Here is a 27132-nt window from a genome sequence, read left to right on the forward strand (position 1 = left end):
GAGAATACCCTTGGGGCTTATTCCTTGTTTTCTTGGGAGATGTGGATGCTGTCACGGGAGAGAGTGTTTATTAAAAAGAAAAGAGGAAAAGAAAAAAAAAGCAGCTCCATTGCAGTAGGATTCTTGTTTGCTCAGTCATATCCTTAGAGCTGTCTGTGCTCCCTGTTTACAGTTTTTCTTTGTTCTTTTGGGACTGCTCCAGGTATCCTCCTGCAGGAATGATCTGTCTGCCTGTCCCACCTCCAGCCTCTCTTCTTGAAGAGCTTCTCCCAGTGTGTCTCTGCTCCCAGCTGAGCAAAGCACTGATGCTCTGGATCTATCTTTCCTCTATATTGGCAAAATTTATTCAGCAGATCAGTGTTTCAGCCCCTTCTCGGAGTTGTTGCATGTATTGATCTGTCAGTGGGAAGAGGGGAAAGGCAGCAGCCACCTCCAGGAGCCATTTCTTTCCTGTTTTCAGCTGTAGGCTTGCAGCTGCTGGGCTCTGACCACACAGTGCTGACAGCCATGGTTACCTCCTAGGGATGCCTGGAGCAGAGCAGGGCGGGTGATCTCACCTGTTAGTGATGGGATGAGCCCTTTCTGCTTTCCTCTGACCCTCCTTCTGCCTGCGCTCTTGTTGCTGTGCTCTTGTCAGTGGAAAATAACTGGTGTATATACCTATTCTTAAGTCCCTGAGGAGCCTTAACCTTATTTCTAAGCTGGAAATACCATGCTCCATAGGGCAGAAATTGAGGGCTGCAGTAATTCCAGCGTTACACCGAAGCCTCTGGGGAGCAGCCAGCTGCTTCCCTGGGACTGCAGCATGTCAGAGGCCGTGGCGGGGCTGGTATCTCCTGCCTCTTGCTGCCAGATGTGTGATGGACAGGGGCGACGGGGAGGAGTGCAGGCTTCCAGCAGATGGGAGCTTTGTGCCTTTCTCCTTGCCCAGGGGACCAACTTGCTGCTCCATCACCTAGTGGGAGCTCAACCTGCTGCAAGCTTTGGCTGCTCACGGATGGCCCCTTCCTGCATCCCCATTCCTCATCACCGGGGTTCAAAGCCGGGGTGAGGGGGGAGCCCTAATTGCCCCTCTTCCCAAGGCTCCCGCCTGTGTTAACGACCTGTAATGGGATGGGCTGTGTTAGCCTATTAAGCCCCAGTGGAGTTCCTTGTAGACTTAAGTGTGAGGAATTTCGCTCAACCATGTTAAAACATTTCCACCCCCTGTAATAGCTTCACGCACTGATTTAACCCTATGGCAGCTGGGATTGTTTGCTGGGAACAGCCATATGGAGAGCTGTCCTGCTGTCACGCAGCTCCTTTGGCCGGGCTTTACATTTCTGGGGGATCTGATTAGCACTGGGGCTGCTCTCGCTCTTGCCTCCTCCTGGCTGAGCCCTTGCGGGAAGCAATTTTCCTTCCATTGCACTGAGCCTGGCTTTGCTGCTTTTAATGAGAGTAATTTTGCCCTGGCTTGTATCAGCCACAGCCCACCTGCGCTGCCAATTACCCCGGCAGATCTGGCGTGACCTGCAGAGCTGGGAGCAGCCTGTCTGGGCTTTAAGTGTTTCTGAGTCTTAAGGTGTGAAAAATCTCACCAGTGTCCAAACGGAGATGGAGGGGAAACGGCTTTCCGGGTTATGAACGACCTCAGGACGCAGTGGCATCAGGTGCTGCTGATCTCGGAGGGGTTTGCAGAGAATCAGGGGCTTGCTAATGGCAGGCGCGTTGCCAGTGTTTTGGGAAAGATGCTCTCCCTAATTGCAGGCTGCCTGCCCTAATTTTTGTTGTTGTTATTGAATTAGTTAAATGCGTATTGTAACACCCCGGTGCCTGGGCAGACCTGGAGAGCGTGTGTGCAAACATGCTGAAAGGGCTCTGCGGGAGGGAGAGCGGTGGTTCTGCTGCGTGAACACAGTGCATCTGTCACGTTTCTGGAGAAGCCAGTGTCCGTGCCAGCGCTGACCTGGGCATTGCACAGATTTACCTTCTGTGGTGCCTGTGTGGGCATGACCTCCTCGTGGCTGGAGGGCAGTGCCCAGATGCCTTCCTGCCTCCTTGTGATTGCTGTCGCTGTCATGTCTTCGGTCATATTTGAAGGAGAATATGGGGTTGACTGCATCCTTTGGGCCCCTCTGTGGTGCACGTAGCTGGATGGCCGCAACAGTGGCACAGCAAACCCTGCTGTAGGGCTCAGTGCCTGTGCCCACGGTTCTGCTGCAGCCATGATGTGCAAATAGACTGATATAAGGTGCACATACAGAGACGGGGCTGGTTTGGACTGCTCTTTTGGAGCTCAGGGTGTGAGGTCTGGAGCAGATGGAAAATGGACAGTGAGGTGCTGGCACTGCTGCCCAGAGAGCCGTGGTGCCCCATCCCTGGAGGAGCAGAGGCCGGGTTGGATGGGGCCCTTGGCAGCCTGAGCTGGTGGGGGCAGCCAGTCCACTGCAGGGGTTGGGGCTGGGTGGGCTTTAAGCTCCCTTCTAACCCAAGCCATCCTATGGCATGATGCTATGGTAGGATTGTACCTAGGTTACTCCTTTAGCACAGGACTGCTGGTTGCCCATACATCATTGCTCCCACTTTCTGTTATCTATGAGCCTGTGGGCAATCAGTGTAAAATGACCAAGCAAAGAGGGAGGAGTCTGAAAAGGAGCACAGTACAGACTGTTAACCTCAGATGTCTCCGAGACGTCACTGTATGAGGAGGCAGTTCTTTGGGAATCAAAAAGCAGCTTAATTTGTCTTCCAAAATCTCAGTATTGCTTCTATTCAGCAAGGCCAGGAAGGTTCAAGTAAGAGATTATTATCAAACATGTTCAACACGCACCTAGGGAGTCTGCTTTAGCAGGAGAACAGATGATCTCCTGAGGTCCCTTCTGGTCCCATACCGTTGTGATTTTGGAGGCTGGCTGGGCAGCATGGCATCCACTTGAGTGCTGCGGTCTTGGTGCAGAGGAGAGGGTGCTGGGGACAGAGCTGTGGCAGCATGGCCGTGCATTAAGTGACTTATTACAGCAATAACAAATGGGGTTAACTCTAATTAGCCGGGGTCTTGGGAAGAGGGGGAAGGGGAAGGCTGCAGTTTGCATTGTCACAGGAGAGCAGCGCTCGAAAGGCTGCACATGAGGGTAGTCGGTGACGTTTTGGGTGGAAGCTGTGCTTGCTCTCTGCCTGTGTGTGGGCCAGCTGTCTCCTTGATGTGTCATTCAAAAGTGTGGTGCTGGATAACTAATGCCACCGTGATTAAGCATAGGAAAGGGCTTCACATTCTCAAGGTGGGGCAGCTGGAGAGGGAGCTGCGGAGGGCTGGGGAGGTGATGGCAGGCTCAGTCCTCGAAGCAGCGAGGGGGAGGAAACGGATGCGTTTTGAAATGTGAGGATGCCGTTGATGAAATGAAAGCTAGCTTCAATTTCAAAGCTTTAGAGCCTCTCTGGATACCCTGGCGTAGCCTGGCCTGGGTCTGTTGTTTCTTGGCAAGGATATTCTTGCAAATGGAAATGCTGGCCTGGGTGACCTTCTGTGTCTGGCTGCTGGAGGAAATGTGCTGAGCAGAAACAAGCATTTCCAGAGCTCGGCTCTCAGGCTGGGCTCTGTTGATCTCCCTGCTGGGATATGGGGGCTGGCAGCCGGGCTCCATCCTTCTCCAGCGCCTGGGCTTGCTCCCAACCCGGGCCCATCAGGCCGCTCGTGATACCAGCTTGCTTCTGACTCTGAAGGTCAAATGGCTCACAGCGGGGTGACAAAGGAGCCCTTGATCTGAAAGCGGGATTGTTCTTGTGCCTCGCCCCAGGAGGGGTCTCGCGGGCTGGGATGCGTGCGGGCTGAAAGGAATGCTTAAAATGTCCTTTCTCTGCTCCTGTCAAAAGCCTTTGGAGCTGTGAATCAAAATATCTGCCCTAGTGCCTTTCCCGCTGCATGCTTCAGACTGGTTTATTCCTTCAGAAAATGGCCTGATCCAGTGCAGCCAAATGTCCTGGCAGCCAGTCTGACGGTGGGCAGCGGTGGATGTGCAGGGAAAAGGGGCTTGGGGCAGAGTGAGCGTGTGTGGGGGAAGCCCCAGCCTTTGGTAAAGAGAAGTTTTGTAGGTTCAACAAATCAAGTCTTAATCATGCATAGCATCCTCCAGCCGGGAGGCCTGCAGCTCTGCTGCACTGCTTGCACAAAGCTGACTGGGGACCTGCTGCTGGGGGCTTCATCTGGTTCCTGCTGTGGGACACTCGGGTGCTGCAAGAGGCCGAGTCAGGCAGTAGTGTATGCCTGTGCTTGTGGGTTCCCATCCCTACGGATGCCTTTGGTTCTGAGCTTTGAGGGGTCTTGCATGATGCTGTGCACGCTGTCCTCATGCTGCATCACCTTCCCGCCCAGCCTGTTTCTGCAGGGAGGCTGCAGCTGCGACCTGCAGATGGCTGAATGCTGCTCGTAGGGTCTCATGTGCAGGTGCCAGAGAGTTGCACTGCAGCCACGAGGCACATGTCACAACATCTCCCTGAGATCTTTCCTGGCTCTTTCCGTTCTTGGAACTTCATTCAATTATGCCTTGGCAGTGCGGCAACCAAGGACTCAAATAGTGAGCAAATGAAATGTCAGCGTAGCCAGGGGGAAAAAAATAAAAAATAAAAGCTCCAACAGACTGCATCTGTTCTGGTGTACCTGAGTCAGTGCCCTTTGACTGGGAGGAGGAGGGATTGAGGTGGCTTTTGCACTGTGAGGAGTTGTGCTGAAGCTGAAAGGAGGCCGTGATCACTAGATTGATCACCCACTCCTAATCCATTGGCAGTGTTTTAATTACTCTCGTCATGTGTTAATGTGACGCTTGTACCAGGGGATCTGTCATACCTTTTAGCTTCTTGCAAGCCATCCTGGTGTTGACTACTACTCCTGTCGCATAGGCTGTAAATCAGAGGCAGTGTGCAGGTCCCTTGGAGGCAGTGACTTTGCTTACGAATGCCAAAGGGCTTGCCATTTGGAGCAGCGTGACCCATATTGCATTTGTTGCCTGATTTGCACTCTTCCTGCTCTGCTCCTGCTGCACATATGGCTTTCTACCATCTGCTTGCCCTTGCCACACGCTGCAGTGCTCTTGGCCCCAGCCGTGATGTGTGAGGATGCTTGCAAAGCAGGGACAAGCTGCCTTAATGGCTGGATGGGAGATGCTTTCAGGAGAAGATGCTAGGAGCTCCCAGCCGTGCTGCATGCCTGTTGTGCTTTGATGGGGGCGTTGCTCAGAGTGGTTGGGCAGATGGGAATGTTTCGCTTCCCTTCCCTACCTACTCCAGGCTTGTTCCATTTTAACTGCAGGAAAAAAGCAATTTACAGGCTCTTGCTCCCATGCGGATCACAATTCTGGGGTGCTTTCCAGTGAGGGTGACCCTCACCTGGGTCTAACCTGTGGATGTGCTGTGTCACAGCCTTGGTGGCAGTGCTGCTTTATGCCTGGTTAACAAAAAACTGTGTGGTTGTAGTTCTTCTCATGGAAGGAAGCAGGTCCATGCTGAATGGTGTGCTCCCTGGGCGAGGCAGGGGCTGAGCAGCCAAACTGCTGCTGGTGCAAAGCGTGTTCCCTGCATGCTGCCTCACACCTTGCTATTATAGCTGTCTGTGAAGCATTACAGGGATTTCTCTGCTTTCTCCATTTCGGTACTGTGCAACAGGGACTGTGCAACTTCTAACCTATGTAAGGTGCAGGACTGCCTTCTCTCTTCTCACCCCATGACTCGATAAGTCATGGACGGTCACTTGAAAATCACAGCTCCCCTCTTTCCATCAGCTGGAGGAGGCTGTCACCCACAGCTGCTGCCCAAGCAGGTGAGAGGAGAGAGAAAATCTCTTTTTTGTCCTCCTGTTCCTAGCACCCTGCCTTCGTGCTATTTAGGGAGTGCGTGGTCAGGAGGCTGGCAAGGGTGGGAGGACAAGGATGAGCTGTCACTCGGCACTGGTCCAGGGTACCCAAGGATCTTGTGCAGGGCTGCCCAAGTGTTGCTGCTTGTGGGGGCTGTGGGGAGGAGTGTCAGCAGTGTCAGCGCTGTCAGCAGATGATGGATGGCCATGCTGTGCCCAGCTTCCTGTATCTGCTGGCTGAAGCACCCTTTGCTTGGAACAGGCACCTGCCAAGGGGCGCTTTTACTTTCCATTCTGTTTGCAGGGCATTCAGATGCAACGTTGCCAAGTTTCTGCAGCACCTCCCAGCTCCTGGGGGACAGGTCTGCCTGGCTGCCCCTGGTGCCCACCTATGCAAGTCAGGACAGAGGGGAAAAGTGACAAAGGAACAGTAAGGAAATGGAGGTCAGCAAGGGGACTGGGAGGTCAGGGCTCAAATCCAGCGAAGAGGAGATGATGTGCTTGCAGGAGAATATTGCTGTAATGGGCAGTCTGACCCCTGCAGTGCAGATTGCTGCTGTCACTCTAGCAGGGCACTTTCAAGAGATGCTGGCAGGCTCCAGCCCTAGGTGCAATGCATGGAGCCCTGCATCTGGGCTAGAACTGGGGCAGCAAAGTGAAGGTTAACCTTTGGGCAGAGAACAAAACGGGTTTCTCCAAAGTGCTGCTGAAGGAGTGAAGTCTCCCCTCCTGATTTTAAATCCTCCTCTGGTCAGATGGCTGTCAGCATGACAGTGCTGTGACTGTCTGGATGATAAGTTCAACTTTTGTCTCGAGCAATGGAAAGTACCAGACAAAACTTCGCTTGCAGGAGATAAACTTAAAAAGATAATTGCCTGGCTTTTTTTCAAGCTGTGTTTCCTCCTCAGATCTTTTTCGGCTGTACAGGAGCTTGTGCTAGCAGAACCTCAGGTGGAACAAGCTCCTATTCTGGTGCTCAAATGCATAAGAACATCCTGTCCTGCTGTTACTGACTGTACATCACCTGCATCATTGCTGCAGCAGGGAGGCAAAGTGTCTTAAGGAGGTTATAAGGCTCCTTTCTCTCTTAGTCTTGCTGTGGCCACAAGGATCAGAGCCCTCAGAGCAGTATTCATAGACTCTGAGGACCTCCTCACCTCTTCTGGCAAACATCCATAGGCCACCTGGGGAAGCGTTGAGGCATTTCTGAGCTTACAAACTTGCGCTCTCCCACATCTGCTTGGAGCACACATGTTCCTGCCTGTGGATGTGCAGTGTTGCTTTAGCAGCAGTACTCGAGATGCTTGGTGATGCCTTGAATGTCCTGAGTTGAGAAATGCTGGTGAGAGAAATCTCCAACAGGCTGGCATGTCCTCCTAGCACAGTGCTTGTCTCCTTGTGCAGTCAGCAATACTCGATGGAGCTCATCTTCTGAGCTACTCTAATATGCTTCCACTTGCAATTGTTTTTGCAGGGTGTTTTTTTTCTTTTTTTTCAGAGCTGTCACAAGCTTGGAGCACTAACCTCTTCAGGACTGAATGCTCCTGTGTTATCACTTGGAAATACATGAGAGAGTTTGTGGGGGGTGACAGTGACCTGCTTGTGTTTGAGGTCAATGAAACATCAATCCCGCACTCTGCTGGGGTAAATGGGAGGCAGAAGCCTTTACTTCAGGGAAAGATACTTTGCATCTTGCGGAGGTACCTGCAGCCACCAACACAACAAGCAAGGGAAAGCTGCAGGTAGAAGGGAAAGCTTTCTTCTTGCCCTCCACCCCAAATTCAACCCCTCACTGTTAAAGCATCCTTAACTGCATGTGATTTCGAGCTCCTTGTGTACAGTAGCACAAAGGGCCCCTGCTTGTTCCCTGCTGCTCCTGGAAGCTGGGCTGTACCAGGCTCCAGCTTCAGGCTGGTTCCTTTCTGGTCCTTTGAGCCGTACCACCAGCCAGCAGACTCCAGGCCTGGAGGTCCATTGGAGCACAGTGCAAGAGCTTCTCTTGGCACTTGCTCCCCAGCTCTTGGCTGCGAGCCTCTCTGGTGTCTGCCATTTGTGCTCAGAGGGGACAAGCATGCTTGGGGGCTCATCTTGACAGCTGCTGGCAATAGCTCATTTTAATTTCCATAATGGACCTGATTCCTGCAGAGTTGGTCCAGAGGGAGATAAATTACGAGGCTTGGAGAAGAGTGGTGGGGGTGACAAGTGAAGGAGGAGCCCATCTAGATCCCATCCAGTTTCTTCCTCTGTCTCTTATCTTTGCCAAAGCAGACCTGCTTCCTGTGGTCCTGGATGCTCTCCAGTATCTTATAGTTTCTCAGGCTGGAGTAGGTATAAATCACACTCAGAAGATGCTGAACCAAAGAGTTTCCTGACCCTAATGGGGGAAGAGGAGCAAGAAGGGCTGGAAAGAGGAGGGAGCTGAGTAAGAAGGAGATGATTTCTGAGTAAACAGGAACATTGGGTAAACAGGAACAGCAGAAGCAGTGCTCAGCATGTAGCATGGCTGTTGGAGAGAATGTGATATTTTTCTGTAGTGTCACTGCTGCTTCCCATCTCTGTATTCCCACCTGTCCCATGTGCTCAGCATTTGGTGCGGGGGATGACTTGGTAATGGTTCCAGATCGGTGCTGGTGCACCCCAGCATCCAGCAGAGGAAAACAGCACTGCTGTGGACAGTCCTGTGTGTACTACCTTGCACCTTTGCTGCTTTTCTTACTGAGACTTCAGCCATGGAAATGCTGTCTGGTCTCATGTTCGTGCAGCATTTTGCACAACAGGTCTCTGCTGGATGAAGGCACCTGGATTGTGCTGCCAAAAAACTATCCTGTCTTCCCTGCTTTTTTCAGCATCTACACTAATGCCCTCTGTTTTCAAAGAAGCCAAAGCTCTGCAGGAGATTGTGCACTTGCATTGGCAAAAAAAGAAAAGACCCCCAAACTTCTCCAAGTTATTTCAGACTGACCTGCAAGGTGTTGTTACCTAGATGAGGAGGACAGGATAAAACCCACAGAAATCAGTGGGTAAATGGGAATTGAACTTTGCCTCTGGTGCTCCAGCTCTGCCCAGCTCAGCCAGTCTCTTGCATTAGCTATGGGGGCAGTGGAGGCTGTGCAAATGACTCCATGGTTTTGATGCCCTGGATGAAGCGCAGGTCCATGTGTCTGTGGCTGCAAGTCCTTCAAGGGCTATTAAGTGGCTCAGTTTGGGTTGTAGCCCGATTTGGTAGCTCTCCTTCCCCTTGTCCCTGCACCACAGTCTTTCCTGTTTGTACAGAGCTGGCGGAGACCAGAATGAGCTTCACTGCTTGTAATAAGCATGGATAATACGGATCAGAAGTGCTCTGGGAAGTGATGTTTTTCTTCAATTATCTCTACTTGTTACTTGTAGCAAGGGAAGGAAGTGCCCTTGAAGGTGAAGGTTGGGCAGAGTTCATGCAAAAACAAAACAGCCTTTTCTCTGCTGATGCTTTAGATGATTCCCTCGCTCCTTAGCCACTCCTTTGCGCTGATGCTCAAAAGCAGCACTTGTGCAAAGATGCTTGAGCTGAGTTGCTCCCATCTCCATCATTCCTACAGAAGTGGTTGCAGATGAGCACATCGGGCATGGCAGAAGGAGCAGAGAGTGCAGCAAGATTAGCCTGCAACTATCTGCTTTCCTCTCTGGAGTTTTTTCCCACCTGCTGTCTATACAGGCTGGAAGTCTTTTGCATTAGTGGTAGAACCAGGAAAGGAAGAAATTCAGGGGGCAGAATGCAGCAGCGAGGGATTAAAAATGGGCAAGGACTTAAGGGTGCATATGCATACTTGGGAGGATTGGGAAGAGTGGGCAAGCCCTTAAAAACCTCATAATATCAGCAAGGGTGTAGCTGGGTGCAAAGGGGGTGTGGAGGAGGGAGGGGGACTGAATACAACAGGGTGAATCTACTAGTTACAGTGCAGAGGTGTCAGGGCTGTGTGATCAGCCCTTCCCAGCAGAAAGGCTTTTTTCCACAGTACTGCCAGGGAGAAGAAAATGTGAGGGAGACAATAGGTCTATTAAATAGAATTGGTTTTCCACCAATTTCTTCTCCCTTCTCAGAAGGCTGAGATCCCGAACATCTTTTTATACCTGTCTTTAGCAAGATTACAAGAGCCAAAAGGCCCAGGGGGTGGGGGAGTGGAACAAAAGATTACAGCACTGTAATAGCTCTTGAGGAGAGTGAGGATACTATACAGACCTCTCAAACATTTGGCTAGCCTTAGGGGAGTTAGGGGAGTTACTGATTGAATGTAAATAATGAGTGTCACTTCCCTTTAGAAGAGGGGAGCCTGGTGCCAGGGGTGGGCAGCAGGCAGAGGGATGGGATAGGCTGTTGGGATGTGCTGCCCAGTAGGTCACTCCTGTCCCTGCAGGGAGCAATGCAATGTGTCTGCTTGCAGTGTGGCTCTTCAGGATGTGGCTCTGATGGGATTACAGCTCCGATCTGGCAGCTGCTCATCTATGCCATATATGACTCAACTCAAGCAGGCATCCTGGGCAGCCTTGTTTGAAAGGTGAAGTGAGCACTGTAATTGGAGAGAGAAGTGGAGGACAGGGTTTGGTATTGCAGCCAGGCTTTAGGACAGCGTCTGAAGCAAAGCTTCAGGTCTTCCCTGCTGAAAATGGTTTCAGTATGCAAGTAGGAATGAAAAGACAGTGAGACTTCAAAGTGCTGGAGAAGCACATGGGATTCCTGTTGTGATCTCTCGAGGCTGCTGGTCTGTCCTAATCTATCTTCCTTCTGATGCAGTGAGGATAGCTGACTTGCACTTTAAGAACAACTTAATATGCAGTACCTCTTTCCAAATCACCATTGGCCTGACTGTCTTTGAGAAAACTTATGCTGTCTCCTTTGGCAAGTCTTTCATGCAAAATGCTGACCTAATGGAAGGTGCAGGAGCACCTTGGGCTGCGCTGTTGGAAGATGCCCCGGGTGCTGCCACACGATTGGGCTTCTGGTTCATCTTTGTGGCTGGAGGGAAAGGACCAGGGCATCTCCACAGCTCATCTGCCCTCCTCAGTCACTGCTTGTAACTTACAGATGGGAACTTACTGATGGGACGGCTTGCGACTGGATCCAGGAACTGGGCAAAACGCTCCCAACCCCAGGCTCGTTTGCTCTCCTGTTGACCTACAAGTGGAGTTGTCTCCTTTGCCTTTGTGCTGCAGGATCTGAGCCCTTTCTAAGCTTGCCCTGCCCTTTGCATACCATGTATTGCATGACAGGGACAGTGACAATTCTTGTAGCTGTGGCCCCTTCTCTTGAGCAGGGCAATTAGCAGGAGACAGAATTAGGGCAGATATGACCTGTTTCCTCTTGGCAACCCCTTGGTGAGGTCTGTGCTGCCAGCAGAAATCCCTTCCCTATGCCAGTACTTCAGTTTGCATTGATTAAGACCTCTCCTGATCGTCTCTTGGCTAAGCTGAACCAAGTGAGCACTTGAGCCTGTGACTGCACAGCAGGCTTTCTAGATCCTGACTCATTCTCCTAATTTTTCTTGGAAGCAGCTTTCTGCTGCAAGCTATTTTTTTTTTTTTTTTTCCAAGCATGGAGGTAGCAGCCAGGAGTAACATCACCGTGCTGTAGCAGTAGCTAATACTGTGCTTGTGCTGTTCAGGATATACTGGCTGGTGTGTGCAGGGAATTTTTTCCCCTTAATTGTACCACTGCCCTTGAACAGCCTGACTTTTGTATAGGAGACTTGGAGCTGTGCTTTCAGATATGTGAGTTTCAGTGTTGTGGCATATGGCCATACTCGGACCGGGAGGGGACACAGCGAGGTGCAGAGGGGAGCTGGGTGCCCTTGTGACCCAGGGCTTGCAGCTGATGCAGCAGGGTTTTGTGTATGCCACAGCCTCGTGTCTGAGGTTAGGGAGGAAATAGCGATGATTACTTGGGAGGATCAGCTTTCCGCTGAGCAAGTAGGTGGAAAATCAGACAACAAAATTAGCTGAATACACAAACAGTCTGAACTGGAAGAGGCTCTCTCCCAAGGGGAAGATTAAGGCATGTGGTGTCTTATATAGTGCATCACGGACTCATAGAATGGCTTGGTTTAGAAGGGACCTTAAAGATCATCTAGTTCCAAGCCTCTGCCATGGACAGGGTTGCTGGCCACTAGGTCAAGCTGCCAAGGGCTCCATGCAACTTGGCCTTGAGCACTTCCAGAGGTGGGGCACCCACAGCTTCTTTGGGCAACCTGTTCTTGTGTCTCACAGGAGCAAAGTAGAGCGGGACAGGACTTCCTTCTCCCTGCTGCTGTCCCCCTTTTGGCCTTCCAGGCTGCAGGCTGGCTCGTGTTCAGATTTTTGTCCACCAGAACTTTGAAGTCCTTCTCCACAGTGTTGCTCTCAGTAAGTTCTTCTCCCAGTCTGCAGACATATCTGAGATGGCCCTGACCCAAAAGCAGCACCTTGCACTTGCCTTCTTGAACCTTATTAGGTTCTCATGAACCCTCTTTTCAAACCTGTCCAGGTTCCCTTGGATAGCATCTCTTCCTTCCTTCTGTCATACTGGCGGCCCCACTCAGCTCGGTGTCATCACAAACTTGCTGAGGGTGCACTCAATCCCACTGTCTGTGTTGTTGATGAAGATGTTGAAGTGTACTGGTCCCAGGACAGACCCCTGAGGGACACCACTCATGGCTCGCCTCCACCTGGACATGGAGCCTTTGACCACAACCCTCTGGCTGCAACTATCCAACCAATTCTTTACACACCAAATAGTCCACCCTTCGAACCCACACCTCTCCAATTTAGAGATAAGAGTGTGGGGTGGGATCATATCAAAGGCCTCGCACAAGTCATTGCTACAAGGTCATTGGCACAGGCTGTCTCGAGTCTCAACCTCTTCAGTGATATCCTTTGCATTGGTGAGCATCAGGTCCACTAATGCTTCACCTCTGGTGAACCCAAAACTCTGGGCACTATCCATGCAGCCAGTCATTCATCCGATCCATTCTCCTCTTTCTGCCTGGGTCCCAGTCTCTAAGTGGGAGGGCTGTGGAGAATACTGCTTTTACTCCTGACCCTTTTGACATCCTTCCAAGGGATGGAAAGTCTCTCTTAATACTTTATTTCCTTGTTGCAGCCTCATGCGACCCAGCTCGAGGGAGAAGGAGCAGATAGTAGCCCTCTAATTTTATCAGACCTGGTAGCTTAGAATGGTAAAATAATGGAATCATGGAGTCACCAAGGTTGGAAAAGACCTCCAAGATCATCCAGTCCAACCATCCTCCTACCACCAGTATTTCCCCACTAAACCATGTCCCTTAGTACATGTAAACATTCCTTGAACACCTCCAGGGTCGGTGACTCCACCACCTCCCTGGGCAGCCCATTCCAGCGCCTGACCACTCTTTCAGAGAAGAAATTCTTCCTCACAGCCAGCCTGAATCTCCCCTGGCACAGCTTCAGACCACTCCTTCTACTCCTGTTGCTCGTTACGTGGGAGAAAAGGCCAACCTCCATCTCACCACAGCCTTCTTTCAGGGAGTTGAGGAGAGCTATAAGTCTCCCCTGAGCCTCCTCTGGATTAAACAGTCCCACTTCCCTCAGCTGCTCCTCCCCATAAGACTTGTGTTCCAGACCCCTCACCATTTTCTTTGCTCATCTCCGGACACTCTCCAGGGCCTCAATGACTGTCTTGTCACAAAGTCACTAAGACCTTCCACCTTTTTTTGGTGGCAGTGGTTCTAATATTGGTGTTTGGTTGGACCAAGTTAATGTGGGTCTGAGCCATTACCCCCACCCTCTCCTCTTTCTAACCCCAGAGTATCCTATCTCATCCTTAGGGGCACTTGGTGATGAAAGGGAGATTCCTCCTTCTGCTCTGAGCAGAGACAGCACTCTGGTCTCCTTCGTCTTGTGTGTTTCTGAGATGTGTCTCCTCAAGGCTGGAAGCTGGGTTAGCTGTGCAGGCCTTGTCCCTGTGCTGCTGCTCTGTGCCATCCGAGCTTCTAGCAGTAGGGGCTGTACCTGTGTGCACCATATGAGACTTCACAGATCGATAACTTTGCATTTATACAGCTTCCCTGGGCATCAGGTCCTGATCACTGAGCAACCAACGTCTCTCAGCCTGAAGCATGGCACTGCAGACAGTGTAGTGTGGCATGGCAATGAAAACCTGCAGGTGCTCGGTGGTTTGGCTTTCAGACATGTAGGAATCAGTGGGGTGCTGGCCCTGGCACAGGCTGATGCATGGTGATTTTCCTTGGCTCTTTGTAGTTGTTCCTCTGTGGGAGGCCGCAGCTCAGTTTCCCGTGCTGGTACGGTGCATCCTACCTAAATCCTGTAAAAGGAGAAAAATACAATCACTTGTTGCTTGTTTTTACTGTGAACGGGTCATATCTGCTGCTCAGCAAAGCCTCAAGGTGATCTTTCAGAGAAGGATGAGTGGTTTTCCTCCAAAACATGCATAGCATGATGCAGATAAGCACTTGGCCAGGTCTGGGCATAGAGCCCTTTGGTGGGTCAGAACTTGTAGTGTGTGGCGAGGCAAGAAGAGGTATGAAAATGGTTCGTGTAGTGTTGCAAAGAATCTCTAATTCTGCTTTCAGTTTGCATTCTGTTGAGCCAGGAGGACTAGCAGAAGCCTTGAAGATTTGCTCTTGTAACTTGCAAATGAGACGAAACTTGAGGAGTGACCAGAAAAAAAGCCAAACACCAAAAAACTAGCAAGAATGCAAAAGGAGAGTAAGGAAATTGTAAATGGAGAGGATGAGGAATGAAAACTGCAGGGGGGGAATTCAGCCTGAAAGCATGAGGACTTTGGACATTTCCTGCACTGCAAGCATCAGGCTCTGAGTTGTGCAAACATACGCTGGGGCTGGCTTTGCTCTTGCAGAGCTTGACCATGCTGGGTTCCTGTTGGCCACCCAACTCCAAATACGTGGGTTCTCCATTTTCTCCATTGCCTCTGTGTATTAGCAAAACTCATTCTGGGAAACCCCTAGGAGGTGCTTTGGATGTGCTTTCCACCACTGCTGGAGAGGGCAGATGTGGAGCTGCATCTCTTCCTTCCTATGTTTGCCCAGAGACCCCCACATCCTCAGCTAGTAAATTACCAGCTTAAGCTTCTCCACAGCAAACTTGCAAAGTAAATAAATATTCTCCTATAGAAACCTCTTTTCCCAGTTAAATCGACCCCCTTGGTTACTTTCATGCATTTCAAGAAGTCGGAACAGTTCACAATTGAAAACAAGCAGTGTTTAGCTCCTGCTGTGAAGGGAAATAGTCAGGCACCAGAAAGACTGTCATTTTAGCCGTGCACTGACAAAGGAGGGTGTTACAGTAAACTTGCTTATTTCACTGAGGGAGAATTCAGCAGGCTTGACGGAAACCGGATGAGACAGGCACGGTAAATAGATTTTGCTGGCCAAATTGAAAGCAAAGAAACATGCATGTGCAGTGGCTGGTCAAGAATTGACTGCATCTTGCAGAAACCAGGAATGAATTAGGGACAGGGAATTAGCGAGCCTTGAAACAACATCTGTGCAGCTGTACTCAGGGTCCCACTCACCTGTGGCATGCCTCTAGTAGCAAGTGGGTGCAGGGAGGGGACCGGGCTGTTTAACTGCTGTGCTGCCTTTTGGCTTTGTTCTGGAAGGGATTGGGGTATCTCCCTGGGGTCCGTCAAATGGGTTGAGCGTGAAGCAGTCCAAGGGACCTGCTGTTGGGTGCAGAGCAGCAGCATCACTTGTTGTCAGCCAGCTGGCCAGGAGCTGGCAGGGACCATTAGGGTAGAGTAAGGGAGAGAATGGATGTCTGATCCCTGACAGCTGTGGGGCAGGGGGTTGGAGCACCTGGGGGGTGTGAAGCATCTTGTCTGTCACCTCCTGCAGCAGCTTGCTGTCAGCAATGCAAGACCAAGGCTCAAGTCCCTTAGGCTTCTGAGCAAAACTGCCTGTTGCTGTCTTATAAAAAGCTGTCTTATGGCCACACTGTAGGACTGATGCCACCTTCCTTCTGCACTGGAGAGGTCTCTTTTTATCCCAGGGATGTGGAGGGGCTCTGAGCTTTAGTCTCTCATCAGGATGATGAGGTAGGGCCCCACCATAAGTAGTATGGCGGGGTGTGCTGTGCTTCCACCCTACCCTGTGCAGGAGCCCCAGAGCTGCTGAGGGCTCTGGTTAGTGTGCGAGGACAGCTACAGCAAAACAGCCTTTCTGGTGTTATTCTAAGGTAAACCAGCCTGGCAGGGGAAAAATCCAAATGCCAGAATGAAATGTCTCCTTAATCACACCCCAATGTGTTCTCCCAGCACACTCCCCTTTCCTTACCAGGGGTGACATTGTCCAGGTCCAGTGCACAACAGAGGACTTTTGTGTAGCAAATGCGACCCAAAGTTTTAGGAAGGTAAGCTTGTTCGTCTGTATTGAGAACAGTCTGGCCTCCCCTGTAAGCACTGAGGCAGAAACGTGCTCTTTAAAGATAATAATGAAATACTCATCTTGGTTGTGGCTTTATTTACTCTTCTAAAAAGGTGTTATGTTCTCCATCAGGAGAACATAAATCAGGAACGTTGCCAGTGCTGTGTCCCTTGGCAGGCTGCTGAGCCCCAGCGAGAGATGAAGAGCAGAGAGGCTTAAGCAGCAAACTGTGGAGTCAGGTAAAAATCAAAACAGGGTTAGGGGCTTTCAACATTTGGGAAGCTGCTTGCGTGCAGGTGGTTTGGGAAGTGCTTGAAGTGCCTGTTTACCATTAAGAGAGTATGTCCTACAGCGTAAGCCATGATGCATTTTGATATGTGGGCTGATAATCCAGAAATGGCTCCTCAACAGTTGTTTTGCATTTTCTGAGCATTTGAAGTCGAAACAACTGGAGTCCCTCTGGATCGCAGACCCTTCTGTATGAGGTGCAAACTGGAGCTGTGTGTGGACGAGGAGCCTTGGCTACCTGGATCATGCTGGTTGCCTCTGCACTGGTTCAGCATCGTGTTTCCTGGAAGGGAGGTCTCATGCTTCAGGACAGTGCTGGAGAGGGAACTGTATTACGCTGGTCTCAGCAGCAAGCATAAATTGATTAATTGCCTCTTTGACCAAAAGCAAAATCTTTCACCTCGAAGTGCATCAGCAGAACCTCAGTTTTGCAGGGGCATCAGTGTGCCTCCTGTTTTCAAGTAACATGGTGCTGTGTGTTTCTGCATGGTGCTGAGACTGCTTTCCTCTGGTCTCATCCCATGCACCCCAGGGCCATGGTCTCTGGCTTTCTCTTTTCCTGCCTGGGTGCTGCCTGCATCCTGCCTGGCACAGGCACCTGGCAGTGTCCTGGAAGGAAACAGAGCTGCCTGGGGACTCCCAGGGCTCAGAGGCAGATGGAACCTTAGGGAGCAGGAGAGCTATCGCTTTCCAGCTGCTGTCGTGTTGGCACAAGCTGGACGTGGAGCCACAGCTGCTGTGGGACTGGGGAAGGGCTCTCTGTTTTGCTGCGAGGCTTTTCTCTCTGCAGCCTCCCTGTGTTAAAACCTTTGACCCAGTGAGGTCTGGAGAATGCAAGATCCTTGTGAAGTGTGCTCTGGGAAGGGCATCTCTCATCACTGGGTTGTGGCTGCTCTTTGCAGGATGGAAGCACAATTATAGCCTGGTGCACCAGAGCTGCACTAATCCAGCGGCTCTGTGGCTTTGACAGCATCCATGCTGACCCAGGAGGATGCTGCACAGACTGGCAGTGCTGCACATGTGGGAGCGTCCCACTGTGTGTGCCATCGTGTTACGGCTCCTGCTCTCCTCCTGCACAGTCATCGTCCTCGTGTATCCCAGCCCACACCAGTGCCACCTCCAGGTGCCACCTCTCTGACCAGATGCTACCCATGGATGCCATCTCCTCTGGGTTCGCAGGGGCACAGGAAGGCCATTGCATGCCTTTTACCAGGAGACTGAGCCTGCTCCTCGAGGCCCGGAGGACAATGAAGGCGCTGAAGCAGCCAGAGCACGGCCGGGGGCAGAGGGGGACAGGCAGGGAAGGGGAAACCATGCAAATGGAGACTTTGATGTGGCTGCGAGGAGCGGGGCTGGAGCATTGTTCCTATCACATCACATCAGTTTCACATTCCTCATGCAGGAGTGATCAACGCTTTCAGGGCCAGACAAAAGAGTGGTGAGATGAACAAAAGCGAGAGGGGGCCTTACCTACTGCAGAATAGAGGCAGAGGATGAATTGCTCTCTTGGCAAGCCATGGAGATGGGCTGGCAGTTGCTGTGCTTTAAAGCACCAGCTTAAAATTTTTCTTTCATTTAAAGGAGGAAAGAAAAAAAAAAAAAGAAAGAAAGGTAGGGAAAAGGGTTTCCTGTGTGCAGAAAGGAGAATAAATAAGGTAGCGTGACGAAGATCTGTGATCTTTTTGCATTCCCCTGCCTGGTCTCTCCAAGTGATGATTTCTTGCTTATTGCGGAGGTGCAGAGCTCTTGGGAGGATGGGCTAGTAAACATGGGCTTGACCCAGGGGTAAGGTGAGGGTCCCTTGAAGGGAACCTGCTCCCCAAATCAGTAAATGGGTTTGGGTGGGGGGTGGCTGCATGCATCTGAGCACAGATCTGTGGAGGGTGTCAGCATCAGACCTGGAGAAGGGGGAGAAGCGGGGATGGAGGGAGCTGTGGGTCATACCCAGCTCTCCTAAGCTGAGAACAAGGGAAAGATGAAGATCAAGTGCTCGATCTTTTCTGTCAGCTGCTGTGGGGCTTCTGCGTGTTGTGTTGCTTCACGGGAAACTCACTGACCTCCCTTCACTGGGCCAAGGTTAGAGAGCAGGGATATGGGACAGCAGGCAGAATGTGGCATAGAGCACACATCCACGTCTGTGTGTCCCGTGTGTACCTCCCTGCTGCTGTCCCAGCCTGGGCTGCAGTCTGACTGAACTCAGTATTACCGAGCTCTGGCTCTGTTCACCAGCCTAATCCTGACCTTGTTACTGAGACTCCTCTTTCTGCTCTGAGCCTGGAGTCCCTTCTCATCTCCCTGCTCTCTTCACTGTGCCCCTCTGCTATGTGTTCACCTCTGGAAGATGCTACATTTGCATTGGACATGCTCCTCTTTTTATTTTACTTTTTGGGTTTCTTTTTTTGGCCCCTGTGTACTCCAGTTTATCTTTTGCCACTGTTAAGAAGCAGAACTGCATCCCCTGATGGGTGCTCTAACCTCTCCCACCCATCCCCAGAGATCTTTTCCCGTGGAAGAGCAAACCTGAGCATCCTCCCCACCTTGCAGCCATCCATCCCTGCTCTCCCAGCCCTGACCCGTGCCCCCCTCCCTTGGAGCCCCGGGCCTCTCTGCATGAAAGGCTGTCAATCATGCCGAATTGTCTGCTGGTTTTGTGATGTGGAAAGACTCCCACCAAGGAGTCAAGGGCCAGGCTGAGACCTTTAAACTCGATCCTATTTGTGTCTTAAACAGGAACCCAAGTCCTGGGATGGAGGGGGGTGGTAAGGGGATGCAGAGGCTCGAAAGCCTCTGCTGCACCTCCCAAGAACTCGCTTGGATCCTTCCCCCACTGCTCACCCAAAGTGCATATCCATGGCCCTGGAGTTTAAGGCTTGTTTCCCTGCAAGCCCTTGGAGTAATGAAAGCACTGGGCAGTTACCCTGAATCCCACGCGGGGAATGGCACAGGTCAGGAGTCTGAGCCTTGCTATGTCCCGGCCCCAGCCTGTGTAGGGCTCCATTTCCTCTTGGCAGAGGTAATACAGCCTTCCACAAGCAGGCTGAGATTCCTATTTCCCCCCCCATTCTTCTTGCTCTGACAGCAGTAAGGCTGGCAGTGCCCAGCTGGACCAGGGCTGAGCCCTGTCCCCATTGTCCCTTCAGCACTGCTGGCAGGGGAGGGATGGCAGGGGCTGGCTGGGAGCTGGCCCTGGCAGCTCAACCTGTGGCTTTCTCTGCATGCCTGTGAGCAAAGTCGTTGCTTTTTCCCCTGCTAACTTCTTTCCGAGGTCCACGTAGTTGAGAGATTTCATTTTTCTTCCCGGGGGAAAGCGACAAATCTCTCTTCCCTGCCGGAGCCGTGTTTTCAGGAGAAGCCTGGGGCTGCCTCAGACACGTACATGCTCAGAAATGCAGTGGCTGTGTTTGTTTTCACGTTCTGGGCAAAGCCAGGGCTGCCGCCAGTGCTAAGTAAATACAGAGCTGCCCTGATGAGAGGCTGCAGTAGCCAGGGCCGTGCTCACTGCCTGCGTGAGGCGGATGGATCCGTCTGGGGACTCCAGCAGCAGCCTTGCTGCCACTAGCACAGGCAGAGCCACTGGCATTTGGATTACCAGCTCTCCTGTGCTTTTAACAGAGTGCCGGTGTTTGACAAAACCATTAAGTTAAATTAAGCCCTACGCATTTCAGATGGATTCGGAGACTTCTGGCTGACTCGCTATTAGCAGAGCTGTCTCTTCTCCCTTTCGTCTTTCTCTCTCTCTCTCTCTCTCTGTTTTTTTTTTCCTCTTTCCCTCCTCCTCCATTAAATTCCCTCTGTGTAGCTGGTTTTACTGCTGACATTTAAAAACAACCGGGGATGGCATTGCTGTGAGCCCAGGCAGCAGGTAGGGCGGGCGCCTGGATGGCATTTGCTTGGGACCACCCCTGTGTCCTGCAGGACATGGGCTGGGAGGGGAAGTTTGGGGCCCTGCAGGCTGCTCCCCTCTTTCCCATTGGCCGTGCTTGTTTATGGCACAGGCGGCTGCTTCACTGAGCAGTTTCCTGACAGTGAAGCGGGGTGCTTGGAGGGGTTTGGGTGGAGCAGGAGCTGCAGTGCCTGTGCTTGTTTATCTCAGGCAAACGCAAAAGGCTTAAGGAGATGCAGGGCAGTGACATTGCACATGGCTGCATGACACACCCCTGTCTGGTGCAGGCTGCTCTGTGTCCCTGGCACCGGTGGGGTGCCACTGGAGGTGGGGGTGATTGCCATGGTCTCATCTGCACAGCTCAGTGTGAAAGTCACTGGGAGGAGGAGTGCCATCCACCTTCTCCCTGTCCATTTACTGTTGTTCTGGGGACTGAAGGCAGATGCTGGATGTGGATGAGGTCACCAAAATGGGGGAGCTTAAAGGCTAGGGATTAGAAAAGCACTTGATGTTACAGCGTGGGAGAGAAGGCATTTCAGTTAGTAAATGTGCTGAGGCAGATGTGATGGAGCTTATGGCTGAGGGAGAAGACACCAGTAGGTAGGGGAACCAAAGCTGGAGATGGCTTGCTGGTGTGTGAGCTCTGCAACATTTATCTGCTGCCCCATGGTCCTGGAAGCACAGCATGCTGTGTGCCCAGCCAGCAGACACCAGCCTACGTAGTGGCTTCTGGTGCTTTGCCTGCAAACTTTACACTGTTTGTGGGTGATGTGGGCATCTCAAGCCTGTAGAGTGCTGGGTTGCTCTGCTGGAGCACCTCTGCTGAGCACCTCTGCTCTCATGCACCCTTTGGCCCCATACTTGTCAGGTTGCACCGAGATGTGCCCTCCTGGTAGAGAACATGTTTCAGTGGATGGACCAAGTGTTGCTTATAGCTGGAGCACTGAAACATGAGGAGCACCTCTGGGTGAAGGCACGGCGCTGTGGAGCCTGCTCATGTTGAGCCTGTAGCTGACATATCCTGATGGGTGCAGCTCCCCCATTGGTGTCTTATTTCTCTGGGTGCTCTCATTATTTCCATCTTCATTAATGCTGATATGCTCAATTGCATCAGCTCGTTTCCAGGGCCCAAGTGCAATCCTGCGCCTTCATTTGCAACCCCGCTGCCTAGCTGTTGCCCAGGCAATGCCAGGTGCTTTGACATCATTACCCAGCCGACTGGCATCCTCTCTGCCCCATTAACCTTCCCGTAATTAACTTAGGATTGAAGGAAGGGGAGGAGAAACCATGTTGAAGCAGCAGCTGTTTGCACTGCAGTGGAACGGGGCTCTTTGTTTGGGGAAGGTGGGCTGAGGTGCAGCCTGTCTTTGTTACACTCACCAGCCAGGCAACAGGAGGTTCTTTTCCCCACCAAGGAGGTCCAGCATCCTTTTTCTCAGTTTAACTCAAGTGTTGGAATAGGAAAAGACTCCAGAGGAGTTCTATGCTAGTTTAAGGTAGAGTTGGTATTTGTCAGGTTTTCAGTTTGCTCCCTTTGGAGCCCAGAGTCGCCCAAACGCATGCTTTGCTCCAGCACCCTTTCCACTGAATTGCCACCATCCGATGAGCTTCAGTGCACAATTTGTTGTCAACCTGAGTCACTTTTATTTATTCACCTCTCGCCTGCACAGCATCTCCATGGACAGGTCCTCCTGTGCTTACTTGTGTCTTGAGCTGGATGTCATTCCTTAGGCTTAGCAGAGCTGCCCTAGCAGATCAAGGGGATGGAGACCTCCAGCAAGTGCAGGGAGCTTCTCATAGACTTCAGAGGTGTGCAGTACTTCGAGCTTTATTATGCCTTATTACTCATTCCCTATTAATATTCATATTTAATTACTAAGAGGAGGCAATTCTACTTTATTTTCCAAAAGGCAAAGTCGGGAATCTTATGTCAGGAAGGGATTATTCAGCTCCAGAGTTTCTAGTGATGAGCTTTCACTTGACTGGAATAGTTCCTTTGCTGCTTCTCATCCTTTGCAAGGTGCACAGATCTGTGCAGAACATTTTGCAGAAGCAAAATGCTGGAGACTTTTTTTTTTCTATACAAAGCTTTTAGGGCGGCTGATATGTGGTGGTGAGGAAGCTGTTCTTCTCCTTTAGGCATGGAGGTTTTTACCTGGCAGGGAGCCCTGGGAAAGGCTGTCTCCCCCAGTTGCTGCATGATAGGAAAAGCTGCTGAAGGCAGTTGCTGGCTCTTGTGGATGCTTGGTTTGTGCTTGGGTCTGACCACCATCTAGGAGAGGAGCACCTCTGGGTGTCATGGTGTTTGGAGACAGGCTGGGGCTGAAAGCAGCAGAATACTGAAAGATTGGTGTGAGCAGCAGGAGCTGGAATTGAGGGGAGCTCAGACCCCTCGTGTCTCCATTGCAGTTACTGCAGCAATGGTGCACGGGGCTCCGCTCTGCCTCTGTTTCCCCCAGAGCTGTCAGAGTTTGGTATCAATTAGTGGCTTAATTTGTTATTAAGAGCATGCTTTCTTTTTTGAATTTGCTTATGGAGGGGGAGTGGCAAGACACCCACGTGGTTTGCAACACACCACCATCAGCTGCTGTGGTGTGCTGTGCCAGCCCCCAGGCTACAGCATGAACCTCCCTGCACCTGTGCCCCTCCAGCCCCTGCCTCTCTGATCTCCCATCCCTGGGGTCCTGAGTATGGGACCCCTCTTCCCATCACACTAGATTGTCCCTCTGTTTCGGGAGAGCAGCTCCTGCAAGCTGCTGTTCTTGTAGTGTTCTGTGCCATCCAGATGGGGATTGATCCCCATGCTGGTCTGACTCTGCAGCCTGCAGGACTTGGTTACCAGAAGCTGGTACCTGGGGTCACTTGTCTTTGGGGGTCTCCCATTGCCATGGGCTGCGAACCTGTACCTGAGTTTCAAGCAGGGAACAGTTAAGTGATTTGTTTATCTCCCTTTTCAGTCCATGGGGTGAACCCCTCCAGTACTGTTGTTGTGCTTGCTGCTGCCTGGAGTCTTCTGAAGCTTAGGGGTAGGTTTTGACAGGGAGGTTGGTTGGAAAGCCGGAAAGAGCCCTGGCAGGGAGGCTGCTGTCTGGGACATTCCTGCCTTAGCATCTAGGAGTACTGGCTGATCACCTGGGGCAAACCTTGCTCTGTTTGCTCTGTGGCACCTGCAGTCCTGCTGGCCCAGGGCCTCCCATCAGAGATGAAGGTGAGTTCCTTGTACCCTATGGCTGTCTGCTGCCAGGAGTCTTCGTGGTACTGCCCAGCAGGATGATGGTGATGGTCCTTCCTTCCTGCATCACGTTCTGTCCGGCCTTCTCTGAGATGCCCACTTGATGTGAATGAATGATCCAGCAGCCTTCCAGTTTTTAAAGGGGGGCTGTAAGAAAGAAGGGGACAGACTCTTCAGCAGGGTCTGCTGTGATAGGACAAGGAGAAGTGGTTCCATACTTGAAAGAGGGGAGATTTAGACTAGATATAAGGAAGAGGTTTTTTACAGTCTGGGTGATGAGGTGCCAGAACAGGTTGCCCAGAGAGGTGGTGGATGCTCCATCCATGGAGACACTCAGGGTCAGGCTGGAGCGGCTCTGAGCACCTGATGGAGCTGTGGGTGTCTTTCAGGGGATGTGGGCCAGATGACCTCTAAGGGTCCCTTCCAACTCAAACAATTCTATGGTACTGTGATTCTATGACTCCTGCCCTGCTCCTTCCTCCATCCCTTGCGTGGACTGTGCCTGCATTTCTTCTCTTCATCGTCCTTCCTGGACAACTGCTTGCTGCTTCCTTGTTGAAAGCTGCCAAAAGAGTGAATGTGTCACGGGCATGGAAGGAAAAGCACTTCTACACTTCGCCTTGTGGAGGACACAGCATAGAAACTGTGGGGTGGGTGTGAGTGGCTGTGGGAACACAGTCCCACAGGGAGAGCGGTGGCAGGATGGATGGCAGTGCTGGGCATGTCCTGGGTTGGGTGGGATGTGGTGTGTGGGACAGCCAGTCTGATGTCACTCCATCCACACCTTCCTGTGTGTGCGAGCAATGCAGCTGAGCTTGAGTTGCTTTCTTTTTTTTCTTCCTATTTCAAGGCTTTTTAATGCTCAGCTGTCTTAATCAAGTGTTCCCATAGCATTTGAGTCTCTTTCTGTGCATGGAATGATTTGTCTGAGATGCTTGGCATTTGTTTGAAGTGCAGTGAGTCTCATGTCTGGAAAGGTCTGCAGTCAGGGCAGGAGCTGAGTTAATTTGCACTGGGAAGGCAGGAACGCTCCGCTTTGCATGTTGGTTTCTCCTCACAGAAATCCCATTTGAGATATTTGCTCTTTTTTATTATTGAAGCTGTGTTAAGGGGCATGGCAGCCTCCCGCAAGGCTGGAAGAGGAGGGAGCGAGCCAGAAAGGTGCAAATTAAACCTGTGCTCCGCTGTAAACAAGCACGGCTAATATGGGCCCTTTTGCAGAGTTCTGATGCTCTTTGCCTACAACTGAGGAAGGAGTTCTCCTGGAAACAGTCCTGCAGGGAGCAATGCAGGTTCCAGAGCTCAGATTGTAGTTTGGTAATATAAAATGCTTCTGAACTTCAAGAAAATGTGCTGAAGGGTTTTAAAATCTCTTGAATCAGCTCCAGAAGTGGTCAGGACACGGCGTTTTGGTGCAGCTTGCACCAAAAAGGAGGAGGGATTCTTTGGAGGAGCAGATGGATTTGAGGCCACGGTACTGCAGTGAGGGGTGTCCACCTGGTCTGGAACATGATGACACTGACTTGGTTCTCTCCCACCCAATGTCAGATCAGGGGGTCATCTCCTATGTCTTCCAATGGCTACTTTTTTCTGGGGATGCTCCTCTGTGCCCTCACTCGTCCCAGGCCTCAGGTGCTCCCTGTTCACACCCTGCAGCACCATTCACGTTGTCAGATGGCACAGAGGGTCAAGGGCTGGCCGATGATCTTTGGGGTTGTCATGGGGTGGCCATGGGTCATTGGTGGTGGTCAAGGACTGGCCAAAGGGCGTTGGAGTTAGACATAATCCTTTGAGGGTGGTTGAAAGGTGGCCAGAAGGCACTGGAGATGGCCAGAATCCTTTGGGGGTGGTCAAAGGTTGGCCAAAGGGCATTGGAGGTGGCCAGAATCCTTTGGAGTGGTCAGTGGGTGGCCAAAAGGCATTGGAGGTGTCCAGAACCCTTTGGAGATCGTTAAAATCCTTTGGGGGTGATCAAGATTCACATGGCTTCAGTGGGCAATGACTACAGGCTGGCATTGACGTGCAGCCTTTCCCTGGGGTGCTGAAGGGGGGAGATGATGTGGGGCTGGAGCTGGCTGTGGGCTCTGCAGGGTTAAGCAGACATTGACAGAAAACAGGAAGAGGACAAAAGCAAGTCTGCTGTAATTATGTAGCATTTATTATTAATACGCTGGAATTGCTGGAAGCAGCCTCTGTAATGTGAATACTGATACAGAGGTTCAGAAGACAATTTAGCTCTCATCTGTCTGTTTATTAGCTCCCTCAGCTCTGGCAGCAACAAACCAAAGCCTCATTTGCTCCTGCCTTGTTGCACCCGCTGCCTTTCCCCCTAAACTCTTTTCTCTTTCCACGAAGAATCCTGTTCTTTGTCTGTGCTCCCGTGCTGATGTGCAGAGTTATCCGTTGCAGCAGGACAGGGCTTCATCCTTGACCTGCACCTGCAGGAAGCTGTGAAATAATTAAAGGCCACTGAGGTGCAGAGGGTGAGAAGGTAAGCCAGGAGGTGCAACAAGCTTCCTTTCTCTTGTAGCATACCAGGAGCTGTCACTTCAGCTTTTGCCCAAGTTCCTGAGCTTCAGCCCATTGGGTTTTTTTCTTGTGTGTGTGGTTTTTTTTTTGCACATATCCCAGGCATATAGGACATCCATCCCCCTTATGTATTATAGAGTAGTTTAAAGATGATTAAGACAATAGCTAATCTAAATGATGAATGATGTAGATTGCTCAGCCTCAGAGCCACCGGGGCCTTTCGTGCACACAGATTAGTCAGCTCAGTAGCTAAATATTGGGGCAAACAGTGTAAATCCATGCAGATAAGCCTCACTGGCTTTAATAGGATAGAAGGATTTCAGAATGGGTTTTGACGCCGCTCCACATCTTGTCGCGGTGTCTGTGGCCGCGTCGCTGACACGGCTGCTGCGGGAGGCTGGCCGAGGAAATAAAGCATGGGATGGCTGTTTGCTGAGCGAGATAACGTGGGCTGGCAGGGTTTGGCTTGTAGGAAGGGACGGCGGGAGGCTGGTCCCTGTTTGTCCTCCTCCTGTCATCAGGATGGAGCTGGCAGCACCCGGGGAGCGCAGCCCGTGGGGAAGAGCTCATTGCAGCGTGGGGCTGACAGCGGGTTTTCCTTAAGCGCTGAAGCGTAAGGGCTTAAATCTTTCATTTATGTCTGGTTGAGTCTGTCAGAGTTGTGTCAAGTATTTTTGACAAGCAAAAACGCCATTTGCTTCAGTTTAATGAAAAATGATTTTTTTTTTTTCCCCTTTCTTTTATTTTCTCCCCTCCCCCCCACGCCACCAGGAACCAAAAGAATTGTAGTTTCAATTGCAAACCCAAAAAGCTCCTCAGGAAGAAAAAAATAATAACTCCACAAAGAGCCTTCAGAAAGTTGTGAGAGTTGGATTTTACAAGACTCTCTTGGTTGGTGTTTTGAGTCTGTGTAAAATGGGAGTCTGGAGAGCATTCAATCATATGATATCTCCTTTTATGAAGCTTTCTGGGCATATTATTCTAATGA

The 27132-nt window shown here is 51.2% G+C and overlaps 1 protein-coding gene across 13 annotated transcripts in view; it reads left to right on the forward strand.

Annotated features, from left to right (window-relative positions):
* CNTFR (ciliary neurotrophic factor receptor) overlaps positions 1 to 27132 on the forward strand; it is a 171092-nt gene that overhangs the window by 13626 nt on the left and 130334 nt on the right. For 2 of the 13 annotated variants that reach the window (XM_046905246.1, XM_046905249.1), the window contains exon 1: positions 22535 to 26106. The exons of 9 other annotated variants lie outside the window; for them this stretch is intronic. The gene's annotated coding sequence lies outside the window, so the exon portion shown is untranslated. Of the gene's footprint in view, positions 1 to 16410; positions 16452 to 20343; positions 20363 to 22534; positions 26107 to 27132 lie in introns of those variants that run through there. 2 more of the 13 variants (XM_040655430.1, XM_040655431.1) reach the window with 2 other exon arrangements.

The sequence above is a fragment of the Gallus gallus genome, chromosome Z (genome assembly GCF_016699485.2).
Source record: "Gallus gallus isolate bGalGal1 chromosome Z, bGalGal1.mat.broiler.GRCg7b, whole genome shotgun sequence".
Lineage (NCBI taxonomy): Eukaryota > Metazoa > Chordata > Aves > Galliformes > Phasianidae > Gallus > Gallus gallus.